This window comes from Pristiophorus japonicus, chromosome 9 (assembly GCF_044704955.1).
Source record: "Pristiophorus japonicus isolate sPriJap1 chromosome 9, sPriJap1.hap1, whole genome shotgun sequence".
In the NCBI taxonomy this organism is placed as follows: Eukaryota; Metazoa; Chordata; class Chondrichthyes; family Pristiophoridae; genus Pristiophorus; species Pristiophorus japonicus.
In genome coordinates this window covers 190,981,806-191,005,075 of record NC_091985.1, presented here as the reverse complement: position 1 = coordinate 191,005,075, position 23,270 = coordinate 190,981,806, and positions in this window count along the sequence as shown.

Sequence of the window (23,270 nt, the reverse complement as noted above, 5' to 3'; positions counted from 1 at the left end):
CAAGGGACCCAGTACTGAGCCCTGCGGAACCTCATTGGAAACTTCCTTCCAGTCACAAAAATATCCATCAATCTTTGCTTCCGACATCATACCTCCTACCTTCCTACACTAGAGATGGTGCAGAGGAGAATTACTAGGATGCTTCCTGGAAAGGAGAATCTTAGTTTGGATAGGCTGGGTTTGTTCTCATTGGAACAGAGAAGGTTGAGAGGAGACCTCATTGAGGTGTTCAAAACATTGAGGGGCCTGGACATAGTGGATAGTAAGGGCCTATTTCCATTGGTGGAGGTGTCTATTACGAGGGTGGGGGGGGCATAGATCCAAGGTTAGTTGTTTGGAAGGTTTAGACGGGATTTGAGGGTGGGGCTTCTTTAAGCAGAGGGTTGTGGTGTTCTGAAACTCGCTGCCTGGAAGAATGGTGCATGCAGAAACCCTCACCACTTTTAAGAATTGGTTGGATGGTACTTGACGTACCATAGCCTGCACGATTACAGACCTCGAGATGGTAATTGTCATTAGACTGGATGACCTTTTGTTGGACGGCGCAGATATAAAGGTCAGTGCTGCAGGGAGTAGAATACGGCCAGGTTGATCTCCTGGACTATTTTCAATCGTCTGGATGGATCGCAGAAAAGTTTTTCGAGATTTCTTCTCCCGAAGTTGACTTGAGTTTTATCTGGTTTTTCCTCTTCCAGGAGATCACATTGCTCTCGTTGGGGCAGATTGTAGAGTTTTTCAATATAAGAGGTGTCGCAGTTGTGTGAGGCGGACTGGTTGGGCTGGGCGCTTTTTGCCTTTCCATCGTTGTTCATAGGTTTATATGTAATCTTTAGGGCAGCTAACCAAGTGCCGTGCAGCTCTTTTTCAGCCGGCGTGGAGAGAATCCGCCGAAATGGCCTCCTTCTGCACTGTAAATTTCTATGTTTCTATGAGACCACCGGTCATGTCAAAGTAATATCAGCACCAGTTATGTTAACACCAAAATGATAGAGTTGAGTCACCATCAGTAATGTTAGAGTAGAGTCACCACCAATAATGTTAAAGTAGTATCAGCTCCAGTCATGTTGGCGTTGTATCACCACGAGTAATTTTAGTGTCGGGACAAAACCAGTAATGTTAATTAAGATTAACCAACAGTACTTTAGAATGGGGAAACCAGCAGGAATGTTAGAATTGCGTCACCACCAGTAGGTTAGAGAAGGGTCACCACCAGTAATGTTACTGTAGGGACACCAAAAGTAAGTTTGGAATAGGGTCATCATCATTAACGTAACAGTCGTCTCAAAACCAGTAACAATAGAGTTGGGTCACCACCAGTAATGTTAGATTAGAGTCACCACCAGTAATGTTATACTTGGTTCACCACGACTAATGTTGGAGTAGATTCAATACCAGTAATGTCAGAGTAGAGTCAGTACCAATAATGCTGTAGTTGGGTCACCGTCGATAATTCTAGGTTGGGGTCAATATCATTAATGTTACATTATGGCCAATAAAATTATGATCAGTGTAGAATCTGCATGATTAATATTAAAGCAGAATCTCCACCAGTAATGGAAGTGTGCAGTCATCACCAATAATGTTACAATAGGGTCGCCACCAGTAATGAGAGAGAAGGTCACCACCATAAATGTTAGATTAGAGTCTCCACTAGACTAGTAATGTTAGCTTAGAATCACCACTAGTAATGTTAGAGTAGGGTCACCATCAGTAATGTTATACTAGTGTCATGAGCAGCAAGTTAGAATAGGGTCACCACCAGTAATGTTAGAGTAGAGTCACCACCAGTAATTTTAAAGTAGGGCCACCACCAATAATGTTACAGTACGGTCACCAGCAGTAATGTCAGAATTGGGTCACTACCAGTAATGTTAGAGTAGGGTGACCAGCAGTAATGTTAGAATAGGGTCACTACCAGTAATGTTAGAGTAGGATCACCACACGTAATGTTAGAATTGGGTCACCACCAGTAATGTTAGAGTAGGGTCAGCAGCAGTGATGTTACAGGACGGTCACCATCAGTAATGTAAGAATGACAACCAGTAATTTTAGAATAGCGTCGTCTCTTGTAATGTTAGGATAGGGGCACACCAGTAATGTTAAAGCCCATTCATAATAACAATACCGAGATATTGTAATTATGTATAACTTTCATTGAAGTAATGTGAGGTTTCAAGAATCCGGGAGGGAACTTCCCTTGAGTGTACGTTCCCTCTGGCTTTATTTTTCGTTCATTGATTTAATTGACGGAGTTTCACTGACGGAGTTGTACAATTTCCCCATAGGCCTCCGGCCGGGCTGCAGTGGAAAATATAGCCTTGTTTGTTAAGTGACTTGAACTAACGCCAATTATTGTATAAACTGACTTTCTCATCGGGGCACCGATTGTCCTATAAAGGGCGAGTGTTAAAGGATCTCAGAGGAACTACAGTCAGAATCGTGAAGCAAGACAGCCGTCAGATATTCTTCCAAAAATGGCACGGCCAACAATTCTTCAGTTTAAGGACTTTTACTATCCTCTCCTCGCAACATTCGGTGTTCCCAGTAAATCAATACACCCTGTTGCCTAACAACCTTTGTCAACGTCACTGTTAATGATTGTATTACAGATTCCGAGAATTTCTTCATTGCAGTCACTGATGCACTGGGAGAAGTCGGTGAATATTAACGGGAATCCTCCCAGTCCGCGCAGCTGCTGAGGCGCTGTTCTGGTTGCTGGTGCTTGGGTCCCAGGAGGGCAACTTTTTTCCGTATACTGAGGGAGGGCGAGGCTGATGCCCCGGCCGCTCTAACAGTACCTAGTTCACTGCAGCTTAATATAGTCATCACATATGTGTCTTTCTTGCCTGTCTCCATTAAGCTGATAATCCCTTGTGCTGCAACCAGCACCACCCAACAGGGGACTGTGAAAGATATTTGGAGCAATAATTGCCGCTCAGGGAGCTACTCTGCTCCACTCCGCTGCCAAGAAACTTCGCGGCTCCACCAGCTCCCGCTCTGTGAACGAACAGCTCCCTCCGCGCGATTGTAAATAGAAAATGCATGGAACTTTGACCCATACTTAATGTTTGTCTCAGCTGGATGCTTTATTTGAACTGATATATTTCTGGTATTTGTTTGGAAATGATATGTAATACAGCTGACACGCGCTGTAACTCCCGGGATCCATTTCGCCAATTAAACGAAGAAATTCAATGTAAAATCTCATCGATTACTCCATGCGGTAGTACCTTATAAAACTGGCTCCTTGCATCACTCAGCACCAAAATCATGGTGGGATGGTTTGGGCGCTCCACACTGCATTAAAATATGTATTTGGATGTATGTAAGGGAGTCCGCTTCTTTATTGTCTCTCGAATATGAACAAGTTGCAGAACCATCCAAGTATCCGCTTTTAATGGGTTTTATCTGAAACTGTACCATCTCTGCGAGGTACTGCAGCTTGGCCTGGACCACAAAGTTAGATTGTGCATCGAGCCTCAAATTGGGGTCAGGGGCGGTGGCGATTGGAATAACAATCGGGAGAGATGTATGACGGACAGCTAATCCAATGTCGCTCAGATTCAAAGTTGGCATCCGAACTCGCCCCAGCCCTTGATCCATCTGTGCCTGGTTGTCGGTGGTGGTGGGGTCGCTCTCAGTTTCAATTTCCCCGATTGATTCCGAGTGACTCTTGGCCACAGCCCCGACAACAGCTGACAGAAGTAAAAACATAAAATGCTGGAAATCTCAGCGGATCAGGCAACATCTGTGGAGAGAGAAACGGAGTTAACTTGTCAGGTTGATGAACCTTTGTCGGAAAAGGCAATAGTTCGAAAAGTAACAGATTCCTAAGGAAGTGCTAGGGCCCTGAAACGGGGAGCAGTGGTTCAGAGAACGAAGAAATGGAAGGTTATATGATAGGGTGCAGGCTCGAAGGGCCGAATAGCCTACTCCTGCCCCTATTTTCAATGTTTTCAATGTTTAGGGGGAAGGCAGAATGAATTCGAGAGACAAAGGGGATGATAGGCTGAATTGAGATGGTAATAGCACAAGTTAGGAAAAAAAAGGTGAGTCTAGATGGGGTGTGAATGGCGGACTAATTTCCAGCTACAATGACAAACAGAGGGAAACAAAATATAAATAAAGGAGTGGGAAAGGTTTCGTAAAAAAAAGCGAGGAAACGGAGCAAAGTGTGGGGAGAGGTTATGGTCTTAAATTGTTGAACTGGAAGTTGAGTCCAGAAGGCTGTAAATTGCCAAAACAAAAGATGACGTGCAGTTCCTCGTGCTTGCCTTGAGCTTCATTGGAACAGTGTCGGAGGCCGAGGATCGAGAGGTCAGAGTGGGAGTGGAGTGGAGCATTAAAGCGACAGGCGACCGGAAGCTCGGGGTCACCCTTGCGGAATGAACAGAGGTGTTCCGCAAAGCAGCCACACAATCTATGTTTTCACTCCCCAATACAGAGGAGAACGTCGGACTGAAGTGTGCTGGACTCTTGGCTCTGAGTCCCTCGATATTGAGTGAAGAATGATGTCCTACATTTGCATAAAATGTCATCCCCATTCGACATTATAAAAATGTAATTGGAAGACATCTTAACTTCTCCTAAAATACTTGTAAGATTTACCTGAGTTCCCTGGTACTGACTATTTACTATCTATATTTACGACTTGGAAGAAAGGACCGATTGTAATATTTGCTGGCAATACAAATCTGGGAGGAAAAGCAATTGTGTGAGGAGAACACAACAAATCTGCAAAAGGATAAGAGAGGCTAAGTGACTGGGCAAAAATTTGGCAAATGGAGAATAATGTTGGACAGTGTGAGGTCATGCACTTTGACAGAAAACAAATCAAAGAGCAATGTATTATTTAATGGAGAAAGTTTGCATTGTGCCGCAGTACATCGGGACCAGGGGGTACTTGTGCATGAAACATAAAAGGATAGTATGCAGGTACAGCAAGTGATCAGGAAGGCCAATGGTATCTTGGCCTTTCTTGCAAAGTGCATGGAGTATAAAAGCAGGGAAGTCTTACTATAGCTATATAAGCTTTTTGTGAGGCCACACCTGGAATATACTGGAGGCAGTTCGCACAAGGTTCACTTGGTTGATTCCCAGGATGAGGGGGCTGACTTACGAGGAACGTTTGAGTAGGCTGAACCTTTACTCATTGGAATACAGAAGAATGTGAGGGGATCTTCTCGAAACGGATAAGACTGTGACGTGGCTTGACAAGATGGATGCAGAGAGGATGTTTCCACTGATGGGGGAGACTTGAACTCGAGGGCCCGATCTTAGAATAAGGGGCCGCCCACTTAAAACAGAGATGAGAAGAAATTTCTTCTCTCAGAGGTTGTAAATCTGTGGAATTCGCTGCCTCAGAGAGCTGTGGAAGCTGGGATTTTGTATAAATTTAAAGAGAAATAGACGATAAGGAATTATGGGGAGCAGGCGGGAAAGTGGAACTGAATGCATGATGGGATCAGCCATGATATTATTAAATGGCCGAGCAGGCTCGAGGTGTCGCATGGTCTACTCTTGCTCCTGTTTCTTATGTTCTTATGACCTACTGTCCCTCTCTCTTACAGCGAACCTACTGACAATCTTGATCCTCTCCCGAGGAAACTGCGGCCTTTCCAAATGTATCTCTGTCTACATGGTGGCCATGGCAGCAGCAGATCTACTGGCCATGATCTTCAATGTAATAGTGTATCACATTTGTACATATCGCTTTCCACATTCCTTCCTGTCCTACACCGCCGTTTGTAAGTTTATTATTTACTTCTGTTCTACCAGCCTGAATATGTCAGTGTGGTTTACAGTCTTGTTCACAGTTGATCGATTTGTAGCTATATGCTGTCAAAAGTTTAAAACAAAGTATTGCCGAGTGAGAACGGCAGCCGCAGTTATAACAACGGTCTCTGTCCTGGTCTGTTTCCAGAGCATCCCATTTTTGTTTTTGTTTACATTTGAACGAATAATTAACAATATTCATTGGGGTTGTCGCCCCAGAATTGACTTATTTACTTCACCTGCAGGCATCGGATTATTATGGATGATGAGTGTATCAGCGACTATGATTCCATTTGCTCTGATATTACTGTTTAATTGCTTGACAGTCAGACGTATTTTAGTGGCCAGTGGAGCCCGCAGGGGACTCCGGGGTCACAGTTGTGAGAATCAGAGTGATCCCGAGATGGAGAACCGAAGGAAATCCATTATTTTATTATTCAGTGTATCGGGCAGTTTCATAGTGTTGTGGCTGACACATGTCGTTAGCTTCATAACAACCAGACTGATAGATGTCGCGCATTACCGAGGTGATTATGCAGCTCCTGGATATATCGCCATTGAAACCGGATCTATGCTCATGTATTTGAGTTCATGGACAAATACGTGTATCTATGCAGCTAATCAAACTAAATTCAGGGACGAGTTGAAGAAGGTGGTGAAATCTCCTTGGACCTTGATTTTGATATTGGTTAAATAATAGAGAATGGAACCAAAGTATCCTGTCCTAACTACAGCTAAATTACAGCCTGTGTTCCTGTTTAGAATGGCGGTCTCTATGTTCGGACGAAAATGGTTTGTTTTGTGATAATGAGCAGGTATCAGCAAACATTTCTCCCCCTTTGTACCGTACGTGTGATGTTTGCTGCTTTCCCCGGCTGAACATCATCGATTCCCGCTGAAACAGCTTTCATCCCGTTCAAGACTCAAAGAGATTTCGTATCAATGCAAGTTGAATTTTTAGACTAATTGATGCGATGTTGTTTGCTGTGACGAGTCAAAAACTCCGTTACCAACTATAACAAGATTCACAAATGGCACAGATTATCAAAGCCATAAAAAAGCAAAACAAGCACTTTGGTTCATTTCTATGGGGATAGAATGGAAAACAGAGAAGTTATGTTAAAATGCATGGAACCGTGGTTAGACCATACTTGGAGTTGTGAGCATAGCAGTGGTCTCCATCTTATAAAACGGGTGGACAAGTAAACTAGAAAGTACAAAAACGACTGATTGGAAGAGTAGGAACCTGACTCCTCAATGTGACCTGAGACGTCTTTGTACACAGATATTTGCTAAACATCTCAACTGGTCATCGCAATGTTGAAATGTTCGAAGAGAGGAATTAACCATTCGACCCAACGAGTCCTAGGCGGCGTCTACCCAACAGCCTAAAACAGATTTTCAATCATTTTTCAGCTCTGTCTCAACATCCATTCAACCTACATTTTTTTATCGATCTTCTCAATTTAATCTTGAATATTGACATATTTTCTGACTCTGTTAATGCCACTACGCCACAACTCTCCCTGTAAAGAGGTTTCTCCTGCTATCAGTTATCAATTGCTTACATTTATTCTTTTATCTATGACATGTCTTTACAGATTCAACAATTAATGGAAGCAGCCTGCTTGTACCTGCCCTGTCCCATCCTTCTTAAAGCCAATCACCTGCTTATTATATTACGGGACAAATTATATCAGCCTTGTATCAACGCACAAATTTTCAAAGTTAGAAATGTGTAGCTAAAATTGTTAATTGTTACCTTACTTTTGGAGATGGTTGTGTTTTTACGTCTCCTGAACAGTGAGAAGAAAGTATTTGATAGCTTGATCACCCCCAAAAAAATCAAGACATTCAAGGGCAGATTCCAGTCAAATATGCCCAGACCTCGGATCCATTGATAGGTCGCCAAAAACGGCAGCTTTGGCTATTATGAGATATTTGGTGCTGCCTGATCTTAAGACAATCGGGGGAAAATTGCCGTCGGAGGCCTTTTTCGGCCCGATACAAATCTACGAAAGTACCTGTTTTTTCACCGAGATAGGCAGGATTTCGGTCTGAGGCCTTCATTCACTTTGTACGCAGATATGACATTCACGTACACACGTCTATGTTGCAATGACGTGGGCCTGTACCACCAATCACTATTTATAATTCTGATTGATAGAAACATAGAAACATAGAACAGAGATGCAAGAGTCGGCTATTCGGCCCTTCGCGCTTGCATCACCATTCAATGAGTTCATGGCTGAACATAAACATGGGAACTAAAATAAGAAACATAGCACGAAAAAAAATAAAATAAGCAAATCAAATACTTAACATTCACTGAAATTAAATGTAATTAAATGTTTCAGAACAAATTTTATTTGTTATTTTCTAATCTGTTTTAATAGGGTTAAAACAAACTTACCTTAATGGACCGGGTTTTTAAGATAAAATTGAATGATTAAATAACAGTAACTACACACCTGCTGTTAGCAGATGTAAAAGTTTGAAGCAGATTCGCTGGGCATGAGTTGGGCAAATATTCAATCTCTGCCGCGTGGACATCGTTCTCCCGGGTATGCGTTCCATCTGTCTGGAGAAATTTCGACATATAAAAAAAAAACGGTTTTCGGCGCAGGCGCATTGCACCCAGAAATCCTGCGTTTGCGAGGCCTCTCCAGTTCCGTGCACACTTCGCATGGACTCGGCGAGACCGCAATTATCGGCCCATTGCTGTATGTGCAGAAGTAATGTGTGGTCCATGAAGCAACCAGCATGTGATATGCATGAAGAATATGGCCTGCGGAATGATTCCAAAACATGGTCAGTCACGCTGACAACATCACTGCATGAAATGTTTAATGTGGCTCGGGAGAGTGAGAACAAAAGTGAAATGAAAGGGTGGAGTTCTGCGTAAATGTCGAGATAGATATATGATAATGATGAGATGTTGTTTCGTGATAGCCTTAACTATTCTAATGTCAACAGTGGAGGCACAGTAAGGAAATGATTAATCAGATTGCCCTCAACTGTGATAATGTATTGGTTTCTCTTTATATTGCAGTAATGTCAATCTTTAGCCTTTGCATGTTAAGTAGGGAAGTATAAATCACTCTAAATTACCACTTGGCTGATGGGTCAAGGCTGACTGCAGGATGAAGGACAAAAAGATTTAATTAAAGACATGTCACTGTTTACAGATTCATAAATCTCAGAGAAAGTTAATCATTTGTTTAAGTGTGGGATGGTGTTGGTCTGCAAGTGAAAACATCTTTGCACACATCATCATTTTAATAGACATCAATGATATGCACACAAAACAAGACACATAATTCAAGGTTTTATTTGGTAGAATTGCAATTATATTGATCAAGAATGAAACTATCGATAATCTATAGCGCTAAGATTATAAAGAAAACAAAGAAATAAAGGGGGTATCCGATTAAAAATAAAGGCATACAAAGCGGCCAAACTAGTTGGAGGACAGAAGATTGGGAAGATTTTTTAAAAGTCAGCAAAGAATGACTAAAAATAATTAAGAAAGGGAAGATAGACTATGAAAGTAAACTAGCACAACATATCAAAACAGGTAGCAAGAGTTTCTATTGGCATATAAAAAAAAAGAGTGGCTAAAATAAATGTTGGTCCCTTAGAAGACGAGACCGGGGAATTAGTAATGCAGAACATGAACGTGGTCGAATCTCTAAACTATAATTTTGTAGCAGTTTTCACGGTAGAGGACAATAACAATTCTACAACAGTGGATAGACAAGAGGCTATAGGGCGGCGGTGGGGGTGGGGGTGGGGGGTGTGGGGAGCACTGAACACAATCACAATCACCAAGGAGGTGGTATTCAGCAAGGTAATGAAACTAAAGGCAGATAAATACCCTGGACTTGATGGTTTGCATCCTCGGGTCTTAAGAGAGACAGGGGCAGGGTTTGTGGATGCAATTTTCCAAAATTCCTTGGATTCTGGGGTGGCGCCAGCAGATTGGAAAATTACAAATGTGACGCCCCTGTTCAAAAAAATGAGGCAGTCAAAAAGCAGGAAACTATAGATCAGTTAGCTTAATATCTGTGGTTGGAAAAATGTTGCAATCCATTATTAAAGAAGCAGTAACAACACATTTGGAAAAGCAAAATTTGGTCAGGCGGAAAGAGCATGGATTTATGAAGGCGAAGTCATGTTTGACAAATTAGCTGGATTTCTTTGAGGATATAAGGAACAGGGTGGATAAAGGGGAACCAGTGGATGTGGAGTATTTGGAATTCCAGAAGGCATTTGCCAAGGTGTCGCACAAAAGGGTACTGCACAAGGTAAAAGTTCATGGTGTTGCAGGTAATAGATTAGCATGTATGGATGATTGGCTAACAAACAGAAAACATAAAGTCTGGATAAATGGTTCATTCTCTGGTTGGCAATTAGTAACGTGTGGGGTGCCGCAGGGAGCAGTGCAGGGACTCCAACTATTTAAAAATTATATGAATGAATTGGAAGAAGGGGCCGAGTGTAAATTAGCGAAGTTTGCTGATGATGCAAAGATGGGAGTAAAAGCAATGCGTGAGGAGGACATAAAAAGTTGCAAATGAATATAGACAGGCTAAGTGAGTGGGAAAATAACGATGGAGTATATTGTTGGAAAGTGTGAGGTCATGCACTTGGGCAGAAAAAAAATCAGAGAGCAAGTTATTATTTAAATTGAGAATGATTGCAAAATGCTGCAGTACAGCGTGACCTTGGGATACTTGGATATGAAACAAAAAAGGATAGTGTGCAGGTACAACAAGTGACCAGGAAGGCCAATGGTACCTTGGCCTGTATTGCAAAGGGGATGGAGCATAAAAGCTGGGAAGCCTTGTTACAGCTGTACAGAGTATTGGGTGAGGTCACACCTGGAATATTGCGTGCAGTTTTGGTTTCTATATTTACGAAAGGATATATTTGCTGCGGAGGCAGTTCAGAAAGGTTCACTAGGTTGATCCCGGTGATGAGGGGCTTGATTTATGAGGAAAGCTTGAGTATCTTGGGCCTCTACTCATTGGAAATCAGAATAATGAGAGGTGACCATATCGAATCGTCTCGAATTATGAGGGGGCTTGACAAGGGGGATGCAGACGGGACGTTTCCACTCGTGGGGGAGAGTAGAACTACAGCGCATAATCTTAGAATAAGGGGCCGCCCATTTAGAATTGAGATGAGGAGAAATGTCTTCTCTCAGTGGATTGTGAATCTGTGCAATTCGCTGCATCAGAGTGCTGTGGAAGCTGGAACATTAAATACATTTAAGACAGAAATAGAACGTTTCTTAACCGAGAAGGGAATAAGGGGTTGTGGGGAGCGGGCGTGAAAATGGAGCTGAGTCCATGATCAGATGAGCCATGATCTTATTGAATGGCGGAGCAGGTTCGAGAAGCCTTATGGCCTAATCCTGTTCCCATTTCTTTTGTTCTTATAACAATTGTTAGGCCAATGGGGAAAAACAGCTTGTTTAGCAAGAAAACTATTGTGATTGATAACGGATATGCAAATTAATTCTCATTATATTGCGTTGAATTGTAACGATTATATAATTATGTAATACAGAATTGTGTGGCAGCGGATGTGAGAGCAATTTGAAGAAAATAACTGTTTGTAATGAGGGTTGGACATTTTAAAAGCCGAAGGTACTCAGCTTGGAACGATGACACATTCGAGTGATCAAGGAACCATCATCAGAAGTCAAAGCAAAATGCACCATTTAACGTGTGTTTAAGTGCTATTGCATGTACTGGATGCTCAAACTACTTATACCACCTCACTTCAATGTTAAAGAACCTTATTGTATCCCTCCCTGTCACAATAGACTTAGTAAATTAAATGTCAATGCGCTTCATTTATTAATTGTGATTAAGTTGACACCTTACCCGGCGCTCTTTAACGTTCCACTTGATCCTGAGATTCTCCAAAAGGCAAACTCCGCATGGTTGCAGGCCCCCCGTGTATCCCCGGCTCTACCAGTCCGGCTGGCATCTAGCTCCTGGGCAAAGTGCGAGTGCATTGCGGGCAGTTTTGTGCAATAGGTACTTTCTCATTGAACGTACAACAATATTTAAGCCTAACCGACAACACGTAGAGGTTTTAATTCTGTCAGGCAGCGAAGCCACTGCACGCAGCTGCCAGCACGAGAAGCCGAGTTGAAAGTGACCATATTCTTCAATATGTGCAGGTAAAACAGAAATCAAATTTTAGCATTACATTATGGTGTCACACTTCATCCCATACAGTAATTGCCCCTATTTCTAATTGAACAGTTGACGTGTATCCTTGACATTCTCTATTTACAATGTTAATGGGCAATGCTGACAGTCTCGCTTCCTCCATTTGTTATTAAGCAGGTAAAATCTTTCCACGTCCTCTATTTCTAAATAAATGGTTAATCTGCCACACCATGTCCCTAGTTACATTTAACCTAAATTCCCCTCTTTGTTTATACTTAAACATTTAATGCATTCCACTAATTTTACCCATTCTCTAATTCTAACTAAACATTCACTGTGTTACCTTTACTGCCCCTGTCCTCTGGTTCTAATTAAACTCTCACCGTGTTCACCTTACTGACACCACTCTCTATTTCTATTTAGACACTCACTCAGCTCCACTTACTGCCCCTACTCTCTATTTATAATGAAACACTCACTCTGTCCTCCTCACTGCCCCCACTCTCTTTTTATAATTAAACACTAACTGTATACCCATTACTGATCCCACTCTCTATTTCTATTTAAACTCTTACTGTATTCCCCTTACTGCCCAAATTCTCTATTTCTACTTAAACACTCACTGTGTTCGTCTTAACGCCCCCATCCTCTATTTCTAATGAAACACTCACTGTGTTTCCCTTCCTGCCCCCAGTCTCTATTTCTAATTAACAACCTATTGTGTTCACCGTACTACTCCCACGCTCTATTTCTAATTAAACAGTCAATGTGTTCTATTTACTGACCTACTCTCTATTTCTAATTAAACGTCACTGTGTTCCCCTTACTGAACTCACTCTCTGCTTCTAATTTTCGAGTCACTGCATACCCCTTCCTGCCCTCACTCTATATTTCTAATTCATGATTCACTGTTGTCCCTTTACTGACACACCCTCTATTTCTAATTAAACGCTCACTGTGTTCTAATAACTGCCCCCAAGCTTTTCTTCTTATTAAACACTCATTGTGTTCCACTTACTGCCCCTTCTCTTTATTTCCAATTAAACACTCACTGTGCTCAGCTTACTGCCCCCACGCTCTATTTCAAATTAAACATTCATCGTGTTCCCGTTACTGCTCCAATTCTCTATTTCGAATTAAAAACTCACTCTGAAGCCCTTACTGCCCCCACTCGCAATCTCTATTGAAACAATCAGTGTTCCACTTACTGCCCCCATTTAAACACTAACTGTTTTCATCTTACTGCCCGCACTCTCTATTTCTAAATAAGACCTCACTGTGTTCCCCTTACCGACCCCACTCACTTTTTCTAATTAAACACTCAGTGTTTTCCCCTTGCCGCCGCCATTCTCTATTTCTACTTAATCACTCATTGTTTTCCCCTTACCGCCTCCACTCACTTTTTCAATTGAACAGTCACTATATTCCCCTTTCAGCCCACATACTCTATTTCCAATTAAACACTCACTCAGTTCCCCTCACCGCCCGCACTCACTATTACTAATTAAACACTCACTGTGTTTCCAATTCCGCACCCACTCTCTATTTCTAATTAAACACTCACTGTGATCCTCTTACTGCCTCCTCTCTCTATTTCTAATTAAACACTCACTGTGTTCCCCTTACTGCCCCCAATCTCTATTTCAAATTAAACACTCACCGTGTTGCCCTTCCAGCCTTCACTCTCTATTTCAATTAATCACTCACTGTGTTCCCCTAACTGCCCCCAATCTCTCATTCTCGTGAAACACTCACACTTTTACCCTTACTGCCCAACTCACTATTTCTAAATAAACACTCACGGTTTTCCCCTTACTGCCCCTCTCTCTATTTTTAATATAAGACACACTGTGTTCCGCTTACTGTCCCCACTCTCCATTTCTCCTTAAGCACACAGTCTTCGCCTTGCTGCCACCACTCTCTCTTTCTAGTTTAATACTCACTGTTTTCTGCTTACAGCCCCCACTCTCTATTTCTAATTAAATACTCACTCTGTTCCACTTACCGCCCCACTCTCTATTTCCAATTACCCACTCGTTGTGTTCCCCTTACTGCCCCCACTCTATATTTCTAATTAAACAATGACTGTGTTCCCCTTACTGCCCCGACTCTCTATTGCTAATTAAACACTCACTGTGTGCCCCTTACTGCCTGCATTCTCTATTTTTATTAAACAATCGATGTGTTCTAGTTACTGACCCACTCTCTATTTCCAATTAAACAATCACTCTGTTCCCGGTACTGAACCCACTCTCTACTTCGAATTATACAGTCACTGTATTCCCCTTACTGCCCTCACTCTATATTTCTAGTTAACGATTCAATGTTTTCCCTTTCCTGACACACCATCTATTTCTAATTAAACGTTCACTCTGTTCTACCTACTACCCCCAAGCTTTATTTCTTATTAAACACTAATTGTGTTCCCCTTACTTCCCCCACTCTCAATTTCCTATTAAATACTCACTGTGTTCCCCTCTTTGCCCCCACTCTATATTTCTAATTAAACAATGACTGTGTTCCCCTTACTGCCCCGACTCTCTATTGCTAATTAAACACTCACTGTGTGCCCCTTACTGACCTTCTCTATTTCGAAGCAAATACTCTGTTCCCCTTGCTGCCACCACTCTCTACTTCTAATTAAACACTCACTGTCTTTCCCTTATATCCCGCACTCTGTGTTTCTAATTAAAAACTCACAATGTTCCCCATACTACCCCCACTGTCTATTTCTAATTAAACAGTCGCTGTTTTCCCCTTACTGCCCCCACTCTATATTTCTAGTTTAACAATCACTGTGTTCCAATTCTTCCCCCAACTCTCTATTACTAATTAAACACTCACTGTGTTGCTCTTACCGCCCACACTCTCAATTTATAATTAAATACTCATTGTGTTCCATTTACTGTCCCACTCTTTATATCTAATTAAACACTCACTGTTTTCCCCTTACTGTCCCCACTCTTCATTTTGACTGAAGCACTTAATGTTCGGCTTCCTGCCCCCACTGTCTCTTTCTAGTTTAACACTCACTGCTTTCCGCTTACTGCCCCTAATCTCTGTTTCTAATTAAACGCTCACTGTGTTCCAGTTACCGTTCCACTCTCTATTTCCAATTCAAGACTCAATGTGTTCCCCTTACTGCCCCCATTCTCTATTTCTAAATAAATACTCGCTGTGTTTCCCTTCCTGCCCTCCACTCTCTATTTCTAATTAAAAACTCACTGTGTTTCCCTTCCTGCCCCCCACTCTCTATTTCTAATTAAAAACTCACTGTGTTCCCCTTACTGCCATCACGCTCGATTTCTAATTACACACTCATTTTGTTCCCCTTACTGCCCCCACTCTCTATTTCGAATTAAACACTCACTGTGTTCCCCTTACTGCTCCCACGCTCTATTTCTAAATAATCCGTCGCTGTGTTTCCCTTCCTGCCCCCCACCCTCTATTTCTAATTAAAAACTCACTGTGTTCCCCTTACTGCCATCACGCTCGATTTCTAATTACACACTCATTTTGTTCCCCTTACTGCCCCCACTCTCTATTTCGAATTAAACACTCACTTTGTTCCCCTTACTGCCCCCACTCTCTATTTCGAATTACACACTCACTTTGTTCCCCTTAGTGCACTCACTCTCTATTTCTAATTAAACACTCGCTGTGTTCCCCTTACTGCGCCTACTCTCTATTTCGAATTACACACTCACTTTGTTCCCCTTAGTGCACTCACTCTCTATTTCTAATTAAAATCTCGCTGTGTTCCCCTTACTGCGCCTACACTCTATTTCAAATTAAACACTCACTTTGTTCCCCTTAGTGCCCCCACTCTCTATTTCTAACTAAACACTCACTATATTCCCCTTAGTGCCCCCACTCTCTATTTCCAATTAAACACTCAATGTGTTGCCCTTCCTGCCCCCCATTCTCTATTTCTAATTAAACAATCACCGTGTTCCCTTTACTGCCCCGATTCGGTTTGCTTTTCCAACACTCACTGTGTTCCATTTAAGAGCCCCACTCTCTATTTCTAATTAAACACTCACTGTGCTCCACTTACTGCCGCCACGCTCCATTTCATATTGAACACTCACTGTATTCCCCTTACTGCCCACACTCGCTATTTCAAATTAAACGCTCACTGTGTTCCCCTTACCGCCGCCACTCTATTGGTAATTAAACAATCCCTGTGTTCCTCTGCTGCCCCCAATCTCTATTTCTAATCAAACACTCACTCTGTTTCCCTTACTACCCCCACTCTCCATTACTATTAAACACTCAGTGTTCCCTTTCATGTCCCCATTCTCTATTTGTAATTAGACATTCACTGTGTTCCACTTACTGTCAGCACTCACTATTTCTAATTAAACGCTCACTGTGTTCCCCTTACTGCCCACAGTCTCTATTGCTTTTTAAACTGTCACTGCGTTCCTCTTACTGCCCCTCTCTCTATTTCTATTCAAACACTCACTCTGTTCCCATTACTACCCCCATTCTTTATTTGAATTAAACACTCTGTGTTCCCCTTGCAATCCCCACTCTCTATTTCAACTTAAATACTCACTGTGTTCTCCTTTGGCCACCATTCTCAATTTCTACTTCCCACTCACTGTGTTCCCCTTACTGCCCCCACGCTCCATTTCGAACTTAGCACTTAATGTGATCCCCTTACAGCAAGCACTCTCTGTATCTAATTAAACATTCACTGTGTTCGCCTTACTGCCCCCAATCTCTATTTCCAATTAAACGCTCACTGTGTTCCCCTTCCTGCACCCATTCTCTACTGCTAATTAAACAATCCCTGTTTTCCTCTTACTGCCCCCACTCTCTGTTTTTATTTAAACAACAACTGTGTTCCCTTACTGCCCTTAATCTCTATTTCTAATTAAACACTCACTGTGTTGCCCTTACTTCCCCCAAGCTCCATTTCTTATTGAACACTCACTGTGTTCCACTTACTGCCCCCACTCGCTATTTCAAATTAAACGCTCACTGTGTTCCCCTTACCGCCGCCACTCCCTATATCTAAATAAACACTCACTATGTCCCCCTTACTGCCAACACTCTCTATTACAAATTAAACAATCACTATGTTCCCCTTACTGCCGCCACTCTCTATTTCAAATAAACACTCATTGTGCTCCTCCTACAACTCTCACTCTCTATTTCTATTTAAACAAACACTCTGTTTCAGTTACTGCCCTCACTCTCTAATTCCAATTACACACTGACTATGTTCCCCTTACTGCCGCCACTCTCTATTACTATTAAACACTCTGTGTTCCACTTAAAGTCCCCACTCTCTCTTTCTAAATAGGCACTCATTGTGTTCCACTTACTGCCAGCAATCACTATTTCTAATTAAATGCTCACTGTGTTCCCCTTACTGCCCCCATTCTCAATTGCTTTTTAAACTGTCACTGCGTTCCTCTTACTGCCCCCTCTCTCTATTTCGAATCAAACACTGACTCTGTTCCCCTTACGACCCTCACTCTCTATTTGTATTAAACAATCTGTGTTCCCCTTGCAGTCCCCACGCTCTATTTCAAATTAAACACTCACTGTGTTCTCCTTAGGCCCCCACTCTCAATTTCTAATTCACACTCACTCTGTTCCACTAACTGCCCCCACGCTCCATTTCGAATTTAGCACTTAATGTGAACCCCTTTCTGCACCCACTCTCTGTATCTAATTAAACTATTGAAGTGTTCACCTGACTGCCCCGACTCTCTATTTCTATTTACGCACTTACAGTGTTCCGCTTACTGGGCCCAATCTCTATTTCCAATTGAACACTCATTATGTTCCCCTTACTACCCCTACGCTCCATTTATAATGAAACACTCACTGTGCTCGCCTTACTGCCCCCACTCTCTATTGCTAATCAAACACTCACTGTGTTCCCCTTACTGCCCCTACTCTCTATTTCTAATAAACACTCGCTGTGTTCCTCTTACAACCCTCACTCTCTATTTCTAATTAAACACAAAGTGTTTTTCCGTTACTGCCCTTACTTTCTAATTCCAATTACACACTCATTATGTTCCCCTTACTGCCACCACTCTCTTTTTCTAATTAAACGCTCAATGTGTTCCCCTTACTGCCCCTACTCTCAATTTCTATTTAAACACTTACTGTGTTCCCCTTACTGCCTACAATGTCTTTTTCTAATTAAACACTCACTGTGTTTCCCTTACTACTCCAAATCTCTATTTCTAACTAAACACGCACTGTTTGCCCCTTACTGCCCCCACGCTCTATTTCTAATAAACACGCATTGTGTTCCTCTTACAACCCTCATTCTCTATTTCTAATTAAGCACACAGTGTGTTTCCGTTACTGCCCTCACTTTCTAATTCCAATTACACACTCATTATGTTCCCCTTACTGCCGCCACTCTCTTTTTCTAATTAAACGCTCAATGTGTTCCCCGTACTGCCCCTACTCTCAATTTCTATTTAAACACTTGCTGTGTTCCCCTTACTGCACCTACTCTCTATTTCTATCTAAACATTACTGTGTTCCCCTTACTGCCCTTAATCTCTATTTCTAATTAAACACTCACTGTGTTCCCATTACTGCCCCCACTCGCTATTTCAAATTATATGCTCACTGTGTTCCCCTTACTGCCCCCACTCTCTATATCTAATTAAAGACTCACTATGTCCCCCTTACTGCCAACACTCTCTATTACAAATTAAACAATGACTGTTTTCCACTTACTGCCCCCCCTCTCTTTTTCTAATTAAACACTCACTGTGTTTCCCTTACAACTCCAAATCTCTATTTCTAACTAAACACGCACCGTGTTCCCTTTACTGCCCCCACTCTCTAATTCAAATAACCATTCATTGTGTTCCTCTTACAACCCTTACTCTCTATTTCTAATTAAACACACAGTGTGTTTCCGTTACTGCCTTCACTTTCTAATTTCAATTACACACTCATTATGTTCCCCTTACTGCCGCTACTCTCTATTACTATTAAACACTCTGTGTTCCTCTTAAAGTCCGCACTCTCTCTTTCTAATTAGACACTCACTGTGTTCCACTTACTGCCAGCAATCACTATTTCTAATTAAACGCTCACTGTGTTCCCTTACTGCCCCCATTCTCTATTGCTTTTTAAACTGTCACTGCGTTCCTCTTACTGCCCTCCTCTCTTTATTTCGAATCAAACACTGATTCTGTTCCCCTTACTACCCTCACTCTCTATTTGTATAAAACAATCTGTGTTCCCCTTGCAGTCCCCACCCTCTATTTCAAATTAAACACTCACTGTGTGCTCCTTAGGCCCCCACACTCAATTTCTAATTCACACTCACTGTGTTCCACTTACTGCCCCCACGCTCCATTTCGAATTTAGCACTTAATGTGAACCCCTTTCTGCACCCACTCTCTGTATCTAATTAAACTATTGCAGTGTTCACCTGACTGCCCCCACTCTCTATTTCTATTTAAGCACTTACAGTGATCCGCTTACTGGGCCCAATCTCTATTTCCAATTGAACACTCATTATGTTCCCCTTACTACCCCTACGCTCCATTTATAATGAAACACTCACTGTGCTCGCCTTACTGCCCCCACTCTCTATTGCTAATTAAACACTCACTGTGTTCCCCTTACTGCCCCTACACTCTATTTCTAATAAACACTCGCTGTGTTCCTCTTACAACCCTCACTCTCTATTTCTAATCAAACACAAAGGGTGTTTCCGTTACTGCCCTCACTTTCTAATTCCAATTACACACTCATTATGTTCCCCTTACTGCCACCACTCTCTTTTTCTAATTAAACGCTCATTGTGTTCCCCTTACTGCCCCTACTCTCAATTTCTATTTAAACACTTACTGTGTTCCCCTTACTGCCCCAACCTCTATTTCCAATTAAACACTCACTGTGTTCACCTTATTGCCCCGACTCTCAATTTCCATTTCAACACTTACTGTGTTCCCCTTACTGCCCCCAACCTCTATTTCAAATTATACGCTCACTGTGTTCCCCTTACTGCCCCCACTCTCTATATCTAATTAAAGACTCACTATGTCCCCCTTACTGCCAACAATCCCTTTTTCTAATTAAACACTCACTGTGTTTCCCTTACTACTCCAAATCTCTATTTCTAACTAAACACGCACCGTGTTCCCTTTACTGCCCCCAATCTGTAATTCAAATAACCACTCATTGTGTTCCTCTTACAACCCTCACGCTCTATTTCTAATTAAACACACAGTGTGTTTCCGTTACTGCCCACACTTTCTAATTCCAATTACACACTCACTATGTTCCCCTTACTGCCACCACTCTCTTTTTCTAATTAAACGCTCAATGTGTTCCCCTTACTAACCCTACTCTCAATTTCTATTTAAAAACTTACTGTGTTCCCCTTACTGCCCCCAACCTCTATTTCTAATTAAACACTCACTGTGTTCCACTTACTGACGCCACGCTCCATTTCTTATTGAACACTCACTGTGTTCCTCTTACTGCCCACACTCGCTATTTCAAATTAAACGCTCACTGTGTTCCCCTTACCGCCGCCACTCTCTATTGGCAATTAAACACTCCATGTGTTCCTCTACTGCCCCCAATCTCTATTTCTAATCAAATACTCACTCTGATTCCCATACTGCCCCCACTCTCCATTACTATTAAGCACTCTGTGTTCCCCTTCAAGTCCCCATTCTCTATTTGTAATTAGACATTCACTGTGTTCCACTTACTGTCAGCACTCATTATTTCTATTTAAACACTCAGTGTATTCCACTTACCGCCCCCGACACTCTATTTCTAATTAAACACTGGCTCTGTTCGCCTTACTGTCCCTATTCTCTATTTCTAATTAAATGCTCACTGTGTTCCCCGTACTGCTCCCATTCTCTATTGCTTTTTAAACTGTCGCTGCGATCCTCTTACTGCCCCCTCTCTCTATTTCTAATCAAACTTTCACTCTGTTCCCCTTACTACCCCCACTCTCTATTTCAAATTAAACACTCACTGTGTTCCCCTTATTGCCCCCACGCTCCATTTCTAATTAAACGCTCACTATGTTCCCCATACAGCACCCACTCTCTATTTCTAATTTAGCACTTAATGAGATCCCCTTACTGCCCCAATCTCTAATTCTAATTAAACACGCACTGTGTTACCGTTACTGCCCCCCAATCTCTATTTCTAACTAAACACGCACTGTGTTCCCCTGACTGTCCCCACTCTCGATTTCTAATAAACACTCGTTGTGTTCCTCTTACAACCCTCACTCTCTATTTCTAATTAAACACAGTGTGTTTCCATTACTGCCCTCACTTTCTAATTCCAATTACACACTCACTATGTTCCCCTTACTGCCGCCACTCTCTTTTTCTAATTAAACGCTCAATGTGTTCCCCTTACAGCCCCACTCTCAATTTCTATTTAAACACTTACTGTGTTCCCCTTACTGCCCCCACCCTCTATTTCAAATTGAACATCACTGTGTTCCGCTTACTGTCGCCACGCTCCATTTCTTATTGAACACTCACTGTGTTCCCCTTACTGCCCACACTCTCTATTTCTAATTAAACACTCACTGTGTTACCGTTACTGCCCTCACTCTGTAATTCCAATTAAGCACTCACTATGTTCTCCTTACTGCCGCCACTCTCTTTTTCTAATTAAACGCTCAATGTGTTCCTCTTACTGCCCCAATCTCTATTTCTAATTAAACAATCACTGTGTTACGCTTGCTGTCCCCAATCTCTATTTCTAATTAAAGACTCACTGCGTTGCCCTTACTGCCCCACCTCTCTATTTCTAATTGAACACTTGCTGTGTTCCCCTTACTGCCCCTACTCTCTATTTCTATTTAAACACTCACTGTGTTCCCCTTACTGCCCCCACTCGCTACTTCTAATTAAACGCTCACTGTGTTCCCCTTACTGCCCCACTCTCTATATCTAATTAAGTACTCACTATGTCCCCCTTACTGCCCCACTCTCTATTTCTATTTGAAAACTAATTTTGTGGCCCTTACTGACCGCACTCTCTATTTCTAATTTAACACTCACTATGTTGTCCTTACTCCCCCCATTCTCTATTTCTATTTAAACACTCACTGTGTTCCCCTTGCTCCCCGACTCTCTATTTCTAATTATACACTCACTGTGTTCCGCTTGCTACCCTCACTCTCTATTACTAATTAAACACTCCCTGTGTTCCCCTTACTGCCCCAATCTCTATTTCTAATCAAACACTCACTCTGTTTCCCTTACTACCTCATTCTCTATTTGTTATTAAACACTTACTGTGTTCCTCTTACTGCCCCTTCCCTCTATTTCTAATCAAACACTCAATCTGTTCCCCTTAGTACCCCCACTCTCTATTTCTATTAAACATTATGTGTTCCCCTTACAGACCCCAATCTCTATTTCAAATTAAACACTCACTGTGTTCCCCTTAGGCCCCCACTCTCAATTTCTAATTCACACTCACTGTGTTCCCCTTATTGCCCCCACGCTCCATTTCTAATTAAACACTCACTATGTTCCCCATACTGCCCCAAATTTTGCACTTAATGTGATCCCCTTACTGCCCCAATCTCTATTTCAAATTGAACACTTGCTCTGTTCACCTTACTGCCCCGACTCTCTATTTCTATTTAATCGCTCACTTTGTTCCCCTTACTGCGGCCACTCTCTATTTCAAATTAAATGTTCACTGTGTTCCCCTTACTGCGCCCACTCTCTATTTCTAATTAAAAACTCACTGTGTTTCCCTTTCTACTCCAAATCTCTATTTCTAACTAAAAACGCACTATGTTCCCCTTACTGCCGCCACTCTTTAATTTCAATAAACACTCATTGTGTTCGCATTACTGCCACCACTCTCTTTTTCTAATTAAACGCTCAATGTGTTCCCCTTACTGCCCCAATCTCTATTTCTAATTAAACACTCACTGTGTTCCCCTTAAAGCCCCCACCCCCTATTTCTAATTAAACACTCACTGTGTTACACTTGCTGTCCCCAATCTCTATTTCTAATGAAAGACTCACTGCGTTGCCCTTACTGACCGCACTCTCTATTTCTTATTTAAAACTCATTGTAACACCCTTACTGCCCCCACTCTCTATGTCTAATTGAACACTCACTGTGTTCCACTTACCGTCCCCTTTCTCTGTTTCTAATTAAACACTCACTGTGTTTCCCTTACTGCCCCCCTCTCTATTTCGAATTGAACACTTGCTGTAATCCCCTTACTGCCCCTACTATCTATTTCTATTTAAACACTTGTTGTGTTCCCCTTACAGCCCCCAATTTCTATTTCTATTTAAA